Below are 18,469 nucleotides of genomic sequence, written 5' to 3'. Positions count from 1 at the left end.
CGAAAACCTCCCCATGCCATGACGGTCATGGGAATTGTTTGGCCATACTTCACCATATTGGTCAATATGGGTTGAAGGGGTGGGGTGGGTGACAAGACCTATTTAGATATCACTCACCACTGATGTCAGCTATCACCGGTAATCAAACTCGCGTTGCGGGGTTCGTGATGCACCGCGCTCGCCACTGCACCCACCGCTCGACCCAAACCTCTAATACGTGGTAAAGAAATGTTATTCTTTGGTTTTTTCGGTAAAGTCACGTATAAAAATAAAATAATAAATTAAATAATAGCATACGACGTTTCGATTGCAACACAAGCAATCATCATCAGGTATAATGAAATAGCGACATAGAATATAACCAGAAAACTATAGACAGACATATAAGCAGACAGATATCACCAAGATACATAGAGAGAGCAACCCAGGTACAGAGAGAGGTGATCGTCTCTGTGGGGTGGCCTTAAATTGGCAGAGGGGGGCGGAGGCAGAGAGAGGGAGGGGGTAGGGAAAACATTTACATGTCAATGAGTACGAAGGGAGGGGAGTAAGGTAAGCAGGCTTAGAGGGAGACAGAACACACTAAATTAAATAACCTAGCAAAGTATCGAAATGTTATGTAAAACGACACAGAGAGTCGGTCAACACACAATTAACGCATTGCCTGGTCGATTACGTATTTCAAAGATTGCTAAGTTAGAATTTAAGTGTGAAAATTCCAAAGAAAGACAAAACATAAAAAAGAGGAACGGAAACACACAGACAGAGCAGAACCTAAGAACGATACAAAACGAGTGTAGACAGAGAAAATTACACTAAATATACAGGCAGAGAGAGAGAACAAGAAAAAGGTAAACTTGGAACTTCCCGGGGAAGTTCCAAGTTTACCTTTTTCTCTCTCTCTGGGTTTCTTGTTCTCTCTCTCTGCCTGTATATTTAGTGTAATTTTCTCTGTCTACACTCGTTTTGTATCGTTCTTAGGTTCTGCTCTGTCTGTGTGTCTCCGTTCCTCTTTTTTATGTTTTGTCTTTCTTTGGAATTTTCACACTTAAATTCTAACTTAGCAATCTTTGAAATACGTAATCGACCAGGCAATGCGTTAATTGTGTGTTGACCGACTCTCTGTGTCGTTTTACATAACATTTCGATACTTTGCTAGGTTATTTAATTTAGTGTGTTCTGTCTCCCTCTAAGCCTGCTTACCTTACTCCCCTCCCTTCGTACTCATTGACATGTAAATGTTTTCCCTACCCCCTCCCTCTCTCTGCCTCCGCCCCCCTCTGCCAATTTAAGGCCACCCCACAGAGACGATCACCTCTCTCTGTACCTGGGTTGCTCTCTCTATGTATCTTGGTGATATCTGTCTGCTTATATGTCTGTCTATAGTTTTCTGGTTATATTCTATGTCGCTATTTCATTATACCTGATGATGATTGCTTGTGTTGCAATCGAAACGTCGTATGCTATTATTTAATTTATTATTTTATTTTTATACGTGACTTTACCGAAAAAACCAAAGAATAATTCCTGCAGTCACGAAAGCTCCAAAATTAAGAAAGAAATGTTACATTTGATGTTTTATTTATGATGTAATTACCCAATAAATGCAATCACACACATCTTCATTGTAGTTCCTATGTCGTAAAGTGATGCTTAAATAATTGATGAATACTATGTGAGATTGTTTTTAACGAAGGTAGGTTAAAGGTCTGCGTGCACATAATGCACTTGGAAAAAATAAATCAATGACGTCCTGCTTTGACAATTCCTGTAACATTCCAGTCTCGTTCAGAAAAGCCATTGAGACTGTGAAATCAACTGCTGAGCACACGTCACTTTACAAACGATAATACTTTGCAGGACAAAAGGATTACAACATTTTGAATTATGTTTTTAACTTACACAGGATAGGCTCTCGGAGTCTCAAGACTGCTTCTCAGCCTACTAGCCATCTGAGCCAATATTATAAAGCGGCATCTGCTAAAGCGAGCAACTCATGGCTTGGTATTGACATACTGGATATCCTGAGCCAGGCTTGTTATACAACTGATTCAGGTTTATAGTTATAGATTATTATTGTTTGACATGTTGTAGGAAATCTAGCAGTGAATGGGAAAAAACCCCACATGTGTGTGAGAAGAGGACACGCTACCGATTCAAACTTTATACATTGTCAGAGACCAAACGCGATGGGGTGCAGAGTTATCCAAAAGTATCTTTATTCACCCAGGGGAGCCTCACTGGGTGTCAATTTAGATCTTCAGTAGGGTCCTGCTACATTTTGATATGAACGAGTGTTTGACTTTGTATGGGAGGAAACTGGTGTTGTTAGAGAACACCGACCATGCATACTCTCACTTTATTTCAGCTGGTAAGGCCCCATTGAACTAAGCAGATGTTTTATACAATTGTAATGCGGGCGTAAATGGGCGGGGCGGATATGACGATCCGAGAGGGAGGAGTCAGGGTGACGTGGGGGAGAAGTTATAGCGGGGAGACAGGAAGCTATCTGGGTCAGTCGGGGGAGTGAAGGGTGGTGAACACGTTGGGTGGTTGCCGTGCCTCAGCCTGGTGGCTGAGGGGCTCATGACGGCGCCAGCCAGCGGGGTGGAAGAGAGAGTGGAGGATTGAGGTAGGAAGTGGCGAGATAGCCACAGAGGCCACGAAGGGCTGAGGTAGGAAATGGCGAGATAGCCACAGAGGCCACGAAGGGCTGAGGTAGGAAATGGCGAGATAGCCATAGAGGCCACGAAGGGCTGACATTGGGAGGTGGCGAGATCGCCACGCACGGAGGAACAGGGAGCAGCGATGGAGCTGCTGTGGGGGCAGCCGGAGGGCTGCACCAAGAGCCTGCAGCGGAGCTGCAGGAGCGTGGAAGGCTACGGGAGCGAAGGCAGATGTGGGGCTGCCAGGGAGAGAGTCTCAGGAGGAGTGCCGTGTGGGAAGGAGAACGCGAACCCCAAATAAAGGACACGGAGTCAGCAAGAAGTGTCTGAGTCCATTTATTACACAATGATGACCAGCCCCAAGGCCACGTAACGGAACACATTTTTACATAAGGGAACTGCATCTGTATTTTAGATTTTATTTTATTTTTGCTATGCCCCACATATGCAGAGCATGGCTTTATATTGTGTAATTTAGATGAAATGTAAATATTGCCATTACTCCTGCAAAATTTTTATGAATGCCAATTAATTGTATGACAATTTATTTAGCATAAATGCTGGACATTACTGGTTCAATTTGCACGGCACTTTGGAGTGAATTTTCACTGCAACTATTGCATGGTTATTATTTACAGAGTTGGACAAACATTCCAATAGAGGACCACATAGCTTGGGCAATTGTTGGCATCGATTCTGGCTGCCCTCCGGCTTGTCCATAGTCTCCCCTCGCACCTCCATGCCAAAACTGCGCACTCTACAAATTCTGCTACAGCATTTTCAGATGCAATTTTCATGAATGCTGCAATGTAAAAATAAATCATTAATATTTTTCGATGTAAAACGCACTGTCTCTGCATGGCCCGAGAATATCATCCGAATGTTGTTCAAATTCTCGGCATGGCCCTTTTGGGCAGCGCTTCAAATCAAGTCCAGAGCACTGTTCTGGGAATGATGTTAGCACTCCACATCCATCTCGCTTGACTTTGTCCTCATTCTGCCCTATATTCGTATACACTTCATCATAGGAGTATATGGATATTGGGTACAATATAGAATTATCATGGATAGACATACCTTGTACTCTAGTGGTAGTGCCTTATGCCAACAATCCCTACTCCGAGCCAGGCCAGCAGCGTTGCAGAAAATATCGAGTTATAAATGATGCCCTGCTTACACAGCTGAGGAGGACAGTGCCTGCGGATTAACGATTTGATCGAGCGGCGTCTGAATGCTTCTGGTATCTCCGTCGACGAATGGGAGGAGGTAGCTCGTGATCGCTCACAACGGAGGAGTTTCCTAGGCGTGGAGCAAATCGAGGAGACGAGGGTGGAGAAGACACCGAGTCCGCAGTGGGGCGGCGTGCACTCGAAGCCTGATCACGAATCGCCTTCCTGCCGTCACCTGTGATGTCTGCGGGAAAAGGCTTGCTTCATCGAGTCTTGCTAGCCTCCCACTCTGGGTCTCTATGTGCTTCTATGTAACTCTATGTGAGAATATGAGTCTATGGACCTGTATGGGACTCTATGGGTGAATCTATGGATCTCTATGCGAGTCTATGGGGCTCTATGTGAGTCTATTGATCTCTAAGAGTCCAGAGAGCTATTTGTAAGTCTATGGGTCTCTATGCGTTTGACGCTATGGAACTCTTACGTGAATCTATGTAACTCTATGTGAGTTTATGTAACTCTGTGTGAGACTATAAATAGTTGTGCCAGTCTATGGGTCTCTACGCGAGGCTACGGGTCTCCTCTCTATGTGGGTCTCCACAGGGTCACGCTGTCTCGCACTTGCGCCAAGCACGTGACACATCCTAACTCTTGTCATCGCCGATGCGACGGACGCCAAATCTACGTGGCCGAGTTCAAAATCAATGGCCTGGGGCAGGGTCTGTATGCGTCGGTATGGCACCACTTGTGGTTAAATTGATGTGATGTTATTCGATGATATACTGCCAAAAAATCACGTTGTCAATTCCCAGCCTGGGCGCCTCTGCTCTGCCAATAAAGACCATTGCTTAAAACGTCAGCTTATATTTCTATTTGTTTGTTTCAGCTGTCCGCCAGTGTCATTAGCTGGGGAGTGTCTGCGCACGACTGTAACCCGACAATTCGGGTGGCGTGCACCATGAAGGGTCGATGGCGATGGACGAGACTGGTGACTTAACGCAGCCAAAGGAGGAAAACATGCCCATAAGGACCACCGCCCTGGAGATGGATCGATGAAACCAGTTGAACCGCATTCCTACGGAGACACCGTATCCCTAGTCGTTAACTCTATCATCAAATTAAGCTCACATTATTCCAGCTGAAATGTCAATTAAAACCCTTAATGTCGTTAACTTTTCAGATTGGCCAGACATAATTTCCGTGGGGACAAAGCAAGCAACACTACTGAAATGCAATCCACAGTAAGTGCCATCAGCACCTCCGAATTATCACGATCGGCGACGTACGGTGTGAAAGAAGTTCAACATACATGATGTGCCAGAGACATGCCCCTGCGTTGGCTCAATGATCATCAATATACCCGGGTCATGCCGCGGACCGACGTTTGTGTGCAAGCCGATGCAGTATCTAACAATAAGAGCAAGAGTCAGTAGAGGGCAATTACAGAGCACACCGACGCCACCCACAAACTGCCCACAGTTTCGAATGGATCTGTGCGGGGAAGAAAACAAACCGATCCGTTATTTTGTTTTTTTATTTGACCGGACGATAGCACGATATTACATTTCAACATGTACAGCAGTGCACGATGTCGCGACGATTATCGCGATGTCAGACACGAAAGGGGACTAAACGTCCCAATTCTGCTGGAGGCTCGGTCACCCTTCTAATATCTTCATAATCAGCCCATGGTCAATCCACTGCTGGATGAAGGCCTCCCCAAGCCGCCGTCTCACGAAGCTGCGATGGAATAATACCACTGTGTAACAAACACAATTGTTCCTGGGTAATAAGTGTTATTTCCTAATTGCTAATGCCTCAAAAGTACAGAACATGGCTATTATTCCCCACGAACTTTTATTTTGTCACCAGGACACAAAAGCAAAGTTAAAAATCCACTCCATCAATAACACTGTGTAACACATTTCATATTCTAATAGGGTTTTCCCCCTTTTTTCTGGCAACAAAACTGACACCTTTTGCAAGGAATCATGCTTACATTAACCACAATACTTGCAGTCAAATGCAAACAAAAAACAATACTCTGATAATTTATGCATTGTCTTTGAATCTGATTGGTCCTGGGTAGTAAGTGTTATTTCCTAATTGCGTACGCCTCAAAAGTACAGAAAATTGCTATTATTCCCCACAAACTTTCCTTTTTCTAGGCATAAGCAATAAAAAAGAACACGTACTACCCAGGGACAAAAATCGTGTTACATCGTGAATACACTCAGCCACCTGCAATGTCATTAAACGATCGCATCGTTCCGGGCAGGATTGCTAAATTAGTAACGAAAATCTTAACCCCACAATCATCATCATCGTAAAAACCCTTCCCCATCTCTCTTTATGAACCTTCACACACTCGCAATGGACAGAACGGGTCCGTTCAGGTCCCAATTTAGGATGTGATGTGAATGTTGAAATATATCACGTGGGTGTGTACAACAATAATAGCTTACACGCGTGTACCGTCCTAACACACACGCACTCGTATGTGTGTGGTCATGCTAATACATGGGGAGTGGGTGGGGTGTTTCTATGAATTGTTCATCAATCGCACCTTCCCAATTAAGGCATCAAAGCCCTAATTGGTATGCATTCTCAACACAGAGATAAGCGTCCGCACGCATATATTAAAAGTAACGTTGACCGTATTCTCTGGATTGCAAGACGCACAGATTCCACTGTGTTTCTAAGAGCAATGCGTAGTTGGAGGTTGCGTCTTAGAGTTCGGTAGGAGCGTGTGTGTGGTGTGAGATGAAGATCTGAATAACTTTAGTGACACCAGCCACACGTTTGGGGTGCGTCTTACTTGCCAGACAGTCTTATAATCCGTAAAGTAAGATATAATGTGCAATCATTACACTGAATGTATGCCACGGTACTGACATTGCACATTCACTGATATATGCTGACTGAATTTACTTGTAAGCAAATGAATACAACTGTCATGTCCACATCTTCCTCCACGTCGTGTCGACCACGGCAGTTGTTTGGCCATATTTCACCACTCTGGTCAGTGTGGGTTGGTAGAGGCGGGGGAGGTTGTAGGGGGGGGCGGTGACTGGGCAGTTGGAGGCAGTCGCCCTCCAGCAACAACGGAGGGCAGAGGAGCGACGCTCACAACAACGAGCGGAGCGCCGGGCGGATAAAACACAGCAAGTTGGCATTGGAGGTGACACGGGCGGTGCATCGGCCACTCATCTCAGTCAGTCAACCCCATGGCACCACCTGGGTTTGACCCATGACCTCCTGCTAGCCGGCGTTAGACACTTCACGTGGCCTTAAAGTGGTGCACCTAGCCTGGCACAAGCGCCGTGCTCACGTCGGTTGTCACCGATGTTGGCCGTGGCCGGGGAATTGAACTCAGGTGGCCGGCTGAACAGCGCAGTGCGTTAACCACTGCACCACCGCGTCTCCCCCTGCCAAAGAATATACACATTCAGTACAGTATGTAAACATTAACATATCGGTGTAATTAATGCTAATTACATGTACGGTAACCTCGTAACGCTTAGCGTATGCCACCCACACAGGATGTTGCCTACGATTCATTATGAATTAATAATTGTTTTTATTCAATAGAGTACTGTACATGCCTCCCACTTTGAGCACGCATCTGACAATCCAACCCACGGCAATCGAACGCACACGAACAGTTCACCCCTTAATTGGCGTACTACTTGTAATGTAATGTTGTGTTTTTACGTGTATAATTATTATAATCACGGAACAAGATTGTAATCAGCTCGTGTGCAGATGTTGGCACGGTGGATTACCGCATTACATTCGCGAGGTCGCGTGAGATGATGCTATAGTGGATTAATACATCCCAGAATCATGACATGATGATAATGATAATAGGTGGATTATAAAATGGCAGGATCGTGAGATGATGCTGATGATGCTATATGGTTATTAAATCGCAGGATTGTGAGATGATGCTGATGATGCTAGATGATTATTAAATCGCAGGATTGTGAGATGATGCTAATGATAATAGATGATTATTAAATCTCAGGATTGTGAGATGATGCTGATGATAATAGATGATTATTAAATCTCAGGATTGTGAGCTGATGCTGATGATGCTAGGTGGATTATTAAATCACAGAATCGTGAGAGATGGCGAAAGCTCGGTGGAGAGTGGGGGAGGAGAAGCGGGGGGCGGGTTGAAGGCTTCATCCAGCAGTGGATGTACCACGACCGCTCCTGCCGATGATGAGACGTAATTGTTTACGTGCCGTTCGGCATCACCAGTAAATCAGTGGCGACATGGGCCAGGCGGCGGGTGTGGTTTTTCATTGACTCCTCCTCTCTTCAAAGGGCTCCCTTCCCCCATTGTTGGTTTGCAAGGTGGGGATTTTTTTTTCGCGATCGCGTGTCAAAGAGACGCGTGGCCAACACGGGGAGACAGCGGCGAGATCGATTCCGTGCGATTGTTCGGCTCTAATAAATACATAAACAACGTGCACATTTTATATTTCAAAACCGCCGTTTCTGGCTCTCGCTCGCTGTCTCTCTTTCTCTCTCTCGATCAGCAGGGCAAGGTCGCTCCAAACTCGATTGAAACCTCCCCAGAAAGATGTTGGGCTCGACACTCTTCGCGTTCAGATCGTCGGCTAACATTTCGGCAAGTTGACGCGCGCAACGTGTACCACGCAACTGGCAAGCCGGGAGGATTTAAATAGCGCCCGCCTCGAGCGACTTGTACGAATGCAGCCGTAGGCAGCGATAGGTTCTACGGAGACGCACAGGGTGCCAGGGTGCCGCCGCGTCTTCGTGATGACACAAAACGACCGTGCGTAACTCGGCCGCCTAACTTGCGCGTTCAACAACAACACATCGTTATTTTAATTCCGTGGGTTATTCTGCAACTAATATAACAACACGCCAGGCTTGCCAGCCCTTATATATCCGTACACGGTAGAACACCTCCAACGCACGATACTGCAGTAGACGTGGAGAGAGAGAAGGCAAACGAGAGAGCTGTGGAAATTTTAGTGTCATAGGGACAGCAAATATCTTCTGCAGGGTGGGTTGGGTGGACTTGCTGCTGTCGGAAAACAACAACTCACACGATGGCTTCGAGTTCGCTGGTGTGCTTCGTCGGCTTGCTGGCCACCTATGCCTTGTACCTCATGCTGGGAGCCGTCGTCTTCTCCATCCTGGAGCGACCGTACGAGGAGCGCCTCCGGAGCGACGTGAGGAGGCTCCGGGACGCGTTCGTGCGGCAGCACGCGTGCCTGGCCGACGAGGCGCTCGAGGTCTTCCTGCGAGACGCGCTCGAGGCCAAGGCGCACGGCGTCTCGGCGCTGCGCAACGCCACGGCCGGCCCCCACTGGGACTTCGTGTCTGCCCTGTTCTTCGCCAGTACCGTACTCACGACAGTCGGTAAGGAGTTGGTTGTTGTTGTTGTTGTTGTTGGCGGTTGTGTTGTGTCCTCCCATCCGGGCAGTCGCACACAATTCGGCGACCCTCAAAGAGTCCGAATTTCCGAATGACCTCGTTAATCTTTCTCGCAACAGTCGGGGAGTTGTTGTTTCGCTCCCCTTGTTGTTGTTGTTTGTTGTTGTCTGTCGATGCTTTCATTCATCCACGCGGGGAGTTTAGCTCGGGCGGTGGTGGCTACCCACGTGACCTGTAATCCAGCACTGGAGGTAACAGCGAGAGTTGGGGGATCACCGCGCCGATGTTTGCGAAACAAACTCTTCCCGCGAACGATGGGGAGGTGCCATGGCCCTGACTTGCCAGGAGAAGTTGGCACGGCAAAAAAAATCTCGACTCCGTCTGCTCCGTCTGGATGGGATAAGAGTGTCTCCTTGAACGCGTGGGTTTTCTCCAGGTGCTTTGGTTACCTCTCGCATGTATACCGTGCGCTCATCATTGGGCCGATAACACTTTAATATATATACAGGACTGCAAAGCTTGGGCAATTGTTGGTGCTGGCTCAACGCTTGGCTCCGAGTTCGTCTGTGGCTCTTCGTGCCTCCCGAGTCGTCGTCTCTCATCGAGAGTGAATTTTGTCTGCTCCGCAAGTTGATATTATAATTGCACGGATTAGGCGATGGTCAAAATATGCAAATTGTTCTAATAACACAAATTGGGGTGTCATTATAATCAACGGTTTTAGAAAATGTGGCCTACAATATGGATTGAATCAATAGATTGATCTCTCCATAAACATAAATACACCCATCGCCATCCAAATGTGTCCGTGTCTGACATGGTGGTATTTTATGAATATGCCTCATCTGGAAAGGTGGACACATTTTTTTTAATTTAGTGAGTTTTCATTGGTTGACATAGTACGCCCACACATGTCCACTGAACGATCATACGGATAACCCACATCTTTATAGCGTGTGCAATGTACCCCTGAGTTTGTGGAACTTTCCATCTGTTGTCTTTGAGCACCTCTAAGTGTCTCGTTCTAACTTCTGTTCAAGACTTAATGCCGGATTTGGAGGATGCTCCTTCATCCATGGCATAATTTGGCGTCTAGCTGGCACTTGGTATTTTCTCCCTCACATGGACTTGTGTGATTAACTAGATGAATTGCTTAAACATTTTGACATTGTTGTGTCGTGTATAATTTCTTATTCTCTGTTGTGTGTTAAATTCCCTGCACTCCCCCATTGTTGTACAGTGCTGTCTTTCCCTGGCCACTTCGCACCCAGTAAAACATTGACCGATTTGCAAATGTAGTATAAAGTCTCATAAATCCAAATCCCAGTTCTGTATTAGATGAGATCTGTTGGGTGGCAAAATGGCAGCCACAGCCATAGATGATTTAATTATTACGTGCAGAGATGTACGTACGGTCACCTTCTTTCCCACCATACGTAGCCAAACCGTGTTAATTTAAGGTGCGGATGTTATACCCCAGGAATACAATGGTGGGTTTTCTCCGAGTACGGTGATTTCCTTTGGCATACCAAACACCCAATATTGGCATTGTCCAAACATGTCAATACAGGACTTGAAAGCGTCTGGAGTTGAGAGATGTTCACGCGTGCGGTTTTCTCAGAATGCTGGCAGGTTTCCTTATTCCATGCAAAATCCTTCAACATGCAAAATCTGCAACAACAAACAAGATTAGCCTGAACGGGTTGTTGAACAGGCCTGACTGGATGAACTCAGACCGTCGACAGATTGCTGGCTTAATTAAATTAATCTGGCACTTAGTATATTCTCCCTCAGGCTGCTGAACCAAAAATGTATCATCTTACAACTTTGTCAAGTTCCTGCGGGAGGATCGCCCCACCACCCACACCGTGTTGGTCACGTGGGTTCTTTGACCATACTTCACCACACTGGTTAGTGCCGGTTCGTGAGGCGTGGGAGGCAGAGGGGGGGGGCAAGACTCGGTTTAAAAATAAAAAAATATTCTGGAGAGATTAACGGCTTTTTCTGATCTATTATTTGTGTTAATCGACATGAAAAGAGGTTGGCAAAACATCGCCAAGTTGAAACATCCTAACAATTTCTGGCTGAGTGGATGATTACGCTCCGCGCTGAAATGTCAGTGCCATTTGCACAGTTGGTAATGTCTCGGCAGTGACTCACTTTAATGCCTCAATTATAGATGTCAGCAAAATCTGTTCTCGGTGGAATAGGGTATCTGGGATGATGATAATGATTGTTGTTATTTTTAGAAATTCCTTTCACGCGTGTTAGCCTACAAATTGGATGTCATCTCACACACACACAATTGTTCGTTTCTCAGTGGCTTAGCTGTGTGCCATCTTCACCCAAGTGCGGTGGATTCTGCGCTGGTTGGTGGTATCGCCTCGCAGTGCGCAGGCAGTGCAGCTGCTGCACGGTGGCCCCATGGGCCGAAGGTGCTTGCGTGGAGAGAGGTGGGGGTGTTGGGGGGGGCACCAATTAAATTTCACCGTGGCCCAGGACAACCGCACTACGCCCCTGGGTCGTGGGCCCAAACAAGTTGCTGTGGTTGCTCTCCTGTCCAGTCGTGGCTCCCGAACTCTGCGACGTCATCTTGCTGCTGCTGCTGCCGCCGTCTCTAGTGCCCTCTTACTCCGTTTTGGTCTCCGCTCCGCAGTTTACATCGCCCCTCGCCTCTCGTCGGTTTGCTCTCCATGACGTGGCCTGCCCATGTGCACGTTCTCCCCGTGGTCGCGTGTGGATTTTATCGCCAGGTCCTCCGGTGTTTTCCCCTCGCCATTTGAAAACGTGCATTTTTTGTGAGTATTTGGCTGCAATAAATACTTCGTTGAGCTATGCATTGGTGGCCGGGTCGCTTCGAGCCATATAGCTCGGTGGGCCTTACCGGGTAAAATAAAATAAAAAGTTACATTTTTTTAGTCCTCTCCGCCGACTCCTCCTGTCCTTGACTCGCGGACGCGCTTTTGCCGCAGGCTACGGGCACACGGTGCCCCTTTCGGACGCCGGTAAGGCCCTGTGCATCCTCTACGCCGTGCTGGGCATCCCGTTCACCCTGCTGCTGCTCACCTCCATCGTCCAGCGCCTGATGGAGCACCTGACGCGCCGCCCGCTGCGGTCGCTCGCCGCCGCCTCCTCCTCGTCGTCGCCCGAGCTGCTGGCGGCGGCGCACGCCGCGCTGCTCCTGGCCTGCGTCGGCGTGCTCTTCTTCGTCGTGCCCGCCGCCGTCTTCACGTCGCTGGAGGAGGGCTGGGGATTCCTGGGCGCCTTCTACTTCTGCTTCATCTCCCTGAGCACCGTCGGCCTCGGCGACTACGTGCCGGGGGAGGCGGACCGGCAGCCCAGCCGCGAGCTCTACAAAGTCTGCGTCACCGGTGCGTAGCGCCGGATCGTGCCGGCACAGTGTCGCCGGACCGCGCCGGCATGGTGGCGTGCGCTCTTTTGCGGCCGGGCTGTGGCTGGGGTTCGCGGTTCGAGTGCAGCGGGTCGCGCCCCGGTGAACGCTGCGGGTGTATTAGCCGTGAATATGCGCCGTCTGCTTTGCGGTGTGCGTTGATTGGGTGGCGATGCAATCTGATCAATTCACGCAGCGAAATAGAAACTATGTGATTATTTGTTTTTTCTCGCATGTCACTGTCCTGCGATTGGCTGAAATAGCGATCACTTGAGCAATCCTTCATTTAGCTGTGGATTGATTTTGGCTGATGTTGATAATGATGCAAATTTATCCACCGCATCCAAGTTTTAATTCGATTAAACGACACTTGTTCGGGCAAGACGACGTGAATCGTCGCCCCTCGTAAGTGATTAGGTTTCTCATTCCTTCTCGCTGCCCCACTCACTCCGTGTCCCCCCACCCCCACCCCTGTCTCCCGTCAGTCTATCTGCTGCTGGGCCTCGTCTCCATGCTGCTGGTGCTGGAGACGTTCTGCGAGCTCCCGCAGATGCGCCGTCTCACGGCCGTCTTCCACCCACAGTGGGAGCCGCCCTCTCTTCCCGAGCAGCAGCAGCAGCAGCCGCACGGCCTCGTGCGGACCCACCGCGGCGACGCCGTCAAGGAGACGGGCGGCGAGGCTCCCGCGTTGCCGGCGTCGCCCGCTGAGGCGGCGCAGGCGGAGAGCGGCGACGGGATGCTCCGGCGTCTGTTCGATCGCAAGCGCGACGGCCCTGGCCGTGTCGTACCAGGCGCTGGGCGGCTCCGACGCCACGTCGCCAACCGCCGGCAGGAAGTGAAACGAATTCGTCGCGGTTTTCCACGCGGCAGGTTCAAGCCGCGGTGAGCGTGGCGAAATCTCAACTCCGTTGGGTTACATTCGTTTTTTTAAAGCTGTGATTTGTTTAACACCCTCTCGTGCGCATATTGCTGGGAGTGAAAGCAAATATTTTAAAATTGGTTATGAAGTGATTTATTAATTGGCAACGGAACCCAACCCCGCCACAAATACGCAAAAAATGCGTGCATGTAATTTATCGCAAGAATTCCGATAACGCCGCTCTACAGCGGGCGCCGAGCTTCCAGCCTCGCCAGCTTGTGAATGCCAAGCTCCGCTTTACTCAACGTTTGGGCCGTGGTCTTCATTCTGTCCATCGCCACCAACACCGCCGCACTGATGGACCGCGTCCGAGTTGAGAGAGGGCTGCGTGCACCACAAACGCTTTGGGGCTTTCGGAGCGGTCCACCCGCGGGGGACTTGACGCATGACACGGGGAGGGCTGTGGCGCGTCGCCTGTTTGCATGCAGAGTTTAAACAAAGCACAGTGTAAAGTTGGAGTTGACATTTCAAAGCATTTAACAGAAAAAAATTAGTTAACTGTTCATGAAATCTTCACGATAGGAAAAAGGGGAAATTTTTTAACTCGCAAAACAACACAGAAGCTAACTTTACAAACATAACTGACCCTGTTGAGTTCGGAAATGAACTGTTGGATGTACATTTTTTAAAATTGTTTCACTCAATGTTTAAAGCCATTGGATGGATCTTGAATGTGTTTGTTTCTTTGATTACCAAATTTAAAACCGTGAAAGTTGCACCCCGTTCGTTGATGCGAGATGCTTGAGCACACGCGCAGGCTTTTGTGCCAAATGGCATTCAAGGCCATTTAAGTCCGTCACTCGAATCCACGACACCTTTTATTCAATTCCGTTATCCGGTGCGGTCGTGAGCGATGTGCTTGTTTCATTGGTTCATTGATAAAAATGTATTTCTTGCGCTCATGGAATAGCATCAAGTTGTGTGTTCACGTGAAAAACGATGATTTGCGATTTGTGCAAATTTGACTGAGTAACATTGAGTATACCGACGTGAACAAAAACTTGACGTGAGACAAATAACAAGCAATAGAAACGAGATTGTAAAAACGAGACCTAATTATACATTTTTGGATTCGCATCACAATCTGGAGTTGTGACAATTCACGTGATCTCTGCTCCGGTGAATTGTTACGTTTCTACTGTGTGCAGTGCATCGCATCTCAACTGAACGCCCCTGGGCAGCATGTAGTAAGAATGTAGGAAGCATTACATGGATGCAGTGCATGTGGGTATTTATCTGAATAAATTATGTTTTACTTATGAATAATAAAGTTCACTTTGTTTACACAAAAAATAGCATGCTTCGCATTGGAAAACGATCGTGTATTTAAGCTACAACGCAACCAACCGTATGAATCTAACTCCATTGTTGGCCACAAAGTGCCCTATGGAATTATTATTTTGTGTTGCTGTATGCACTAAGACGAGTCTTCATAAACTTCGCATTATTTGGGAAGGCTTTTTTAAACCTAATTTCTGAGCTGAGATGTGCAAAGCTATTGCTAGGTATTTTGTGAACCTGGCTCGGAAGCTATTAGTCGCATTTTAGTGCAAATATACGGACTTTAAAACGAGAGAATGCTGCTTTGAAAGTCATTGTTTACAAATCTCCTTGTCGGCGGCGACTGATGAAACGCCTCTGCGGTGAACCATTCGCGAAGGGTGGCAAAGTGGTCGTCTTTGCTGGCCACACTTTGAATCGAGTTTGTTCACAGTCCCGCTGCATATGGCTTTAGGTATTTATGTCTGCACTCTCTCGGTCGGCATGCCTAATTTGACTAGTCGGTTTCGAGGTCGAGGGTTTAAATCTCGCGTAGCGAATGCCGTACAATGCGCTTGCGTATGTATTTGCGGTTCTCTTACGGGGCTCTCCGATTGTAGGTACCACGTGTTGTTCAAGAGTGGCTGCCCGACGTTTTTATCTCTTCCCCATGTGCTGGGACAAATGAACGATGTTAAGTCCTGCTGTAAAGCCTGGATAATTCGGCAAGTGTAGAAACAAACAATGAGCAATCGTAATAAAATGTGAGCTGGCAAAGGTAATGGGCACCAGTGGGTCGAGGGAGCTTTCATCGGGAACGGAGATGAATGTCGCGCCAAACGAAACGCGGTGCAACTCAAACACTCTTGGGATAGCAACACAACATTGTCAGCATCTTGAAAGCGCCATGTTTTTTTTTATCGCACGAAAACAACGTTTGATGTCCGACAAGAGATGCAGTGAGCAGCTAAAGGTTCCGTTCGCGAGACTTATTTTAATCAGGTCACGTTTGTCCCACGGCGCTGTGGTGTAACGAGCTAACGATGCAAAGAAGAGCATGGTATTACCAACCCAATGCGATTACCATTGTTGCTGCTGTGCAATTTTCTCATTGCGCCATCGGTTAACGCTGCCTAACTCCACATTGGCGTTACGGGATTTACACAACTCGTGAATTGTAGCGGTAATTAGACGCTCTTGATTACAAAGTGGCCGATGGCAAATGTCTCCTTGAAGGCACTCCGTCTCACCCAAATTGACGCGTTCACCAATGGTTGTAACGGGAATTGGAGAGTCATTTTCTAGCCGTGCCATTTTTCAACGGTTTGATCTCAAGTTTGCACGTGCGCACTTCGGCAGCGCCTTGCGTGGGTGGTGAAATATGAACCGCAGTCCACTTCAGATGGAGTGCGTGCAGGTTCACTGACATCGCATTCATATTTTAACTGCAGTCTACCCCTCCGGTTGTGCCGAGTTGAACCAGCGCCTTAGATTAATAACGAATCGTGTGTTTGTGTGGGTGTTTTGTTTTTATGTTGCCGCACGGCGGAAGGCATTGTTCAGTAGAGTCGTGGTGACAAACGTGCTGTGGTTGGTGATCGGCTGGCTTTTAATATATGGTTGTTGTGTTTGTGATTGACTGCACAAGAGAACAAAAAATAAAGGAACATTTTTTTGAGCTTTGTCATACGAACGTGTGGCGTGTGTTCTTGTGCAGAGGACGAAGGGTAGTGTCGCGAAACAACCGGTCTCCAATGTGGTAATGTCGTCTCCATGAAGGAGTAAACCCATTTTGGAATTCTTTGAGCAGCTTTCCAAATAATATTGTGCCTGCTGTTCAACGAAAACAATTCTTCCGGTTTTGCTGATGTGACAACTTGATTTGATTGGCTTTGGATGGTGGAGGGTTATACTTTAAAAACTATCTTTACATGCCTACAAGAAACCAACTATGAATTGGATTAATAATAGGTCCGAAAAGTTTCAAATATTCGGACGTTTGATGTGCAGTTAGTTTTAACCTTCTGTGGACACGCCATTCAGAAGTTTACTGATTAAACCAGAAGCGATGAAGAGGCTTGTGAATATGATCGGGCCCTTTGAAGATTGAAGCCTTTTGAAGGTAAGGGCCTCCACGAAGCGCTTCCTATAATCTGGCAAATGTTTTCTGCGCAAGAGTGAAGACTAATGCTTAATTATAAATAATGATAATGGCAAACGTGTAGACAACCGAGCCATCTAACCATTACCCCCACATGCATAATCTACAGCATGTCTACGACAAAGACCGATCCCCCATATAGCCTTAACAGACTTGGCAAGTGTTGTTCGCGAGCATCTATGAACGTTTGAATGGCTCACGAGGGGGTGGGTGGCTAGCACCACACCTGACCGCATTTAAAGGCGGAATCGATTCAGATAATCGTCACTGGTATTGGCCGTGAGCGGCAATCGAACTTGGGTCGCCGGGTTTGTAGCGAAGTGCGCTGTCCACTACACTACCGCTGCCCATCACTACTATGCAAATGCAGAGATTCGTGATGTAAACATGCTGCATGAATGTGTAGTGGCATAGAATAATAGTAATGTAGCAGCATAGCGCTGGCTGCTGGCAGGGAAGGGGATCTGTGGCGTAAGGCACCCCTGACGTTAGCAGGCCACGTGATACACCAGAGGAGGATCTCGGGGAAAGGTCACAAAGGTCACACCGAGAACCCGCTGGTAGCTTCTAGAAAGGGGGTGTGGCCGGAGGCGGTACAAGGGGACCTCGGGGCTGTCATATGGAGTGGGCTACCCATTGTGCTGCTGAAGTCTTCACCATTCTTCTCGTCGTCTTCACCATCCTCCTCGTCTTCATCATCCTCCTCGTCTTCACCGTTCTATTCGTCGTCTTCACCATTCTCGTCGTCTTCACCATCTCGGGGCGTCACCAGTCAGACAGCCTACCAACTGTGTCCTGACTGAGTAACGTCGCTGATCATAGACGGACTTATTATAAAAGTGTTAACCCCGATGGTGCTTGTTCATAAAGAAGTAACTCCAACTCTTAGTGTCTCCGAGTTGGTCACTACAAATGTTAAAGGGGATTGTCTATATAGGTTTACTGGAAAAGAGCTTCACAGCTCATCGGATTTCTCCAGTCTCAAGATTATGATAGGTAGGTGTCAAGACCAAGATGCTCGTTCATCCTGAGCGTCAACGTGAGTCTTGCCTCTGACCGAGAGAATTCATCTGTTAAGTTGGACAACAGACCACATGGTTATCCGATGTGTTTTTGGGTTGTGCCGTGTTGTTTGGCCTGGTGTCCCACGTTTAACTCCGTGTGATGGGAGATCCTTCATAAACGATGGCCAACATGCGAGATACCCTGAAAACAAAGCACAGCATCCTAGCGAGCCACATGTGATGACTGCAGAGAGGCTGTGTCCCCGTGAATATTAGATATTCTGTAACTCGTGAGAGCGTGTGAGGCTGGGAATGGCGAGAGTACTTGGTTGGTTCCTCAATCTGTCTGCCAGTCCTTTTCTGGGTTTCACCGATACACGTGGGCGAAGTTTCCACATTGGTCGTGGTGCATGCGAACTGATGTCTCGTGAAGAAACATCAACTGCGTTAAGTCCAAATTACTTAAACGTGCAATTGACACTGA

The 18,469-nt window shown here is 47.7% G+C and overlaps 1 pseudogene; it reads left to right on the top strand.

The window, feature by feature from the left end:
- The first annotated feature begins 8,099 nt into the window (after positions 1 to 8,099).
- On the top strand, positions 8,100 to 13,573 carry LOC133352782 (potassium channel subfamily K member 1-like; annotated as a pseudogene).
- Positions 13,574 to 18,469: the final 4,896 nt, after the last annotated feature.

Source organism: Lethenteron reissneri, chromosome 41, assembly GCF_015708825.2.
Source record: "Lethenteron reissneri isolate LAM-NWPU_2019-01 chromosome 41, ASM1570882v1, whole genome shotgun sequence".
In the NCBI taxonomy this organism is placed as follows: Eukaryota; Metazoa; Chordata; class Hyperoartia; order Petromyzontiformes; family Petromyzontidae; genus Lethenteron; species Lethenteron reissneri.
Note: the sequence above shows the minus strand (reverse complement) of the source record. Positions and strands in the feature narration are given on the sequence as shown.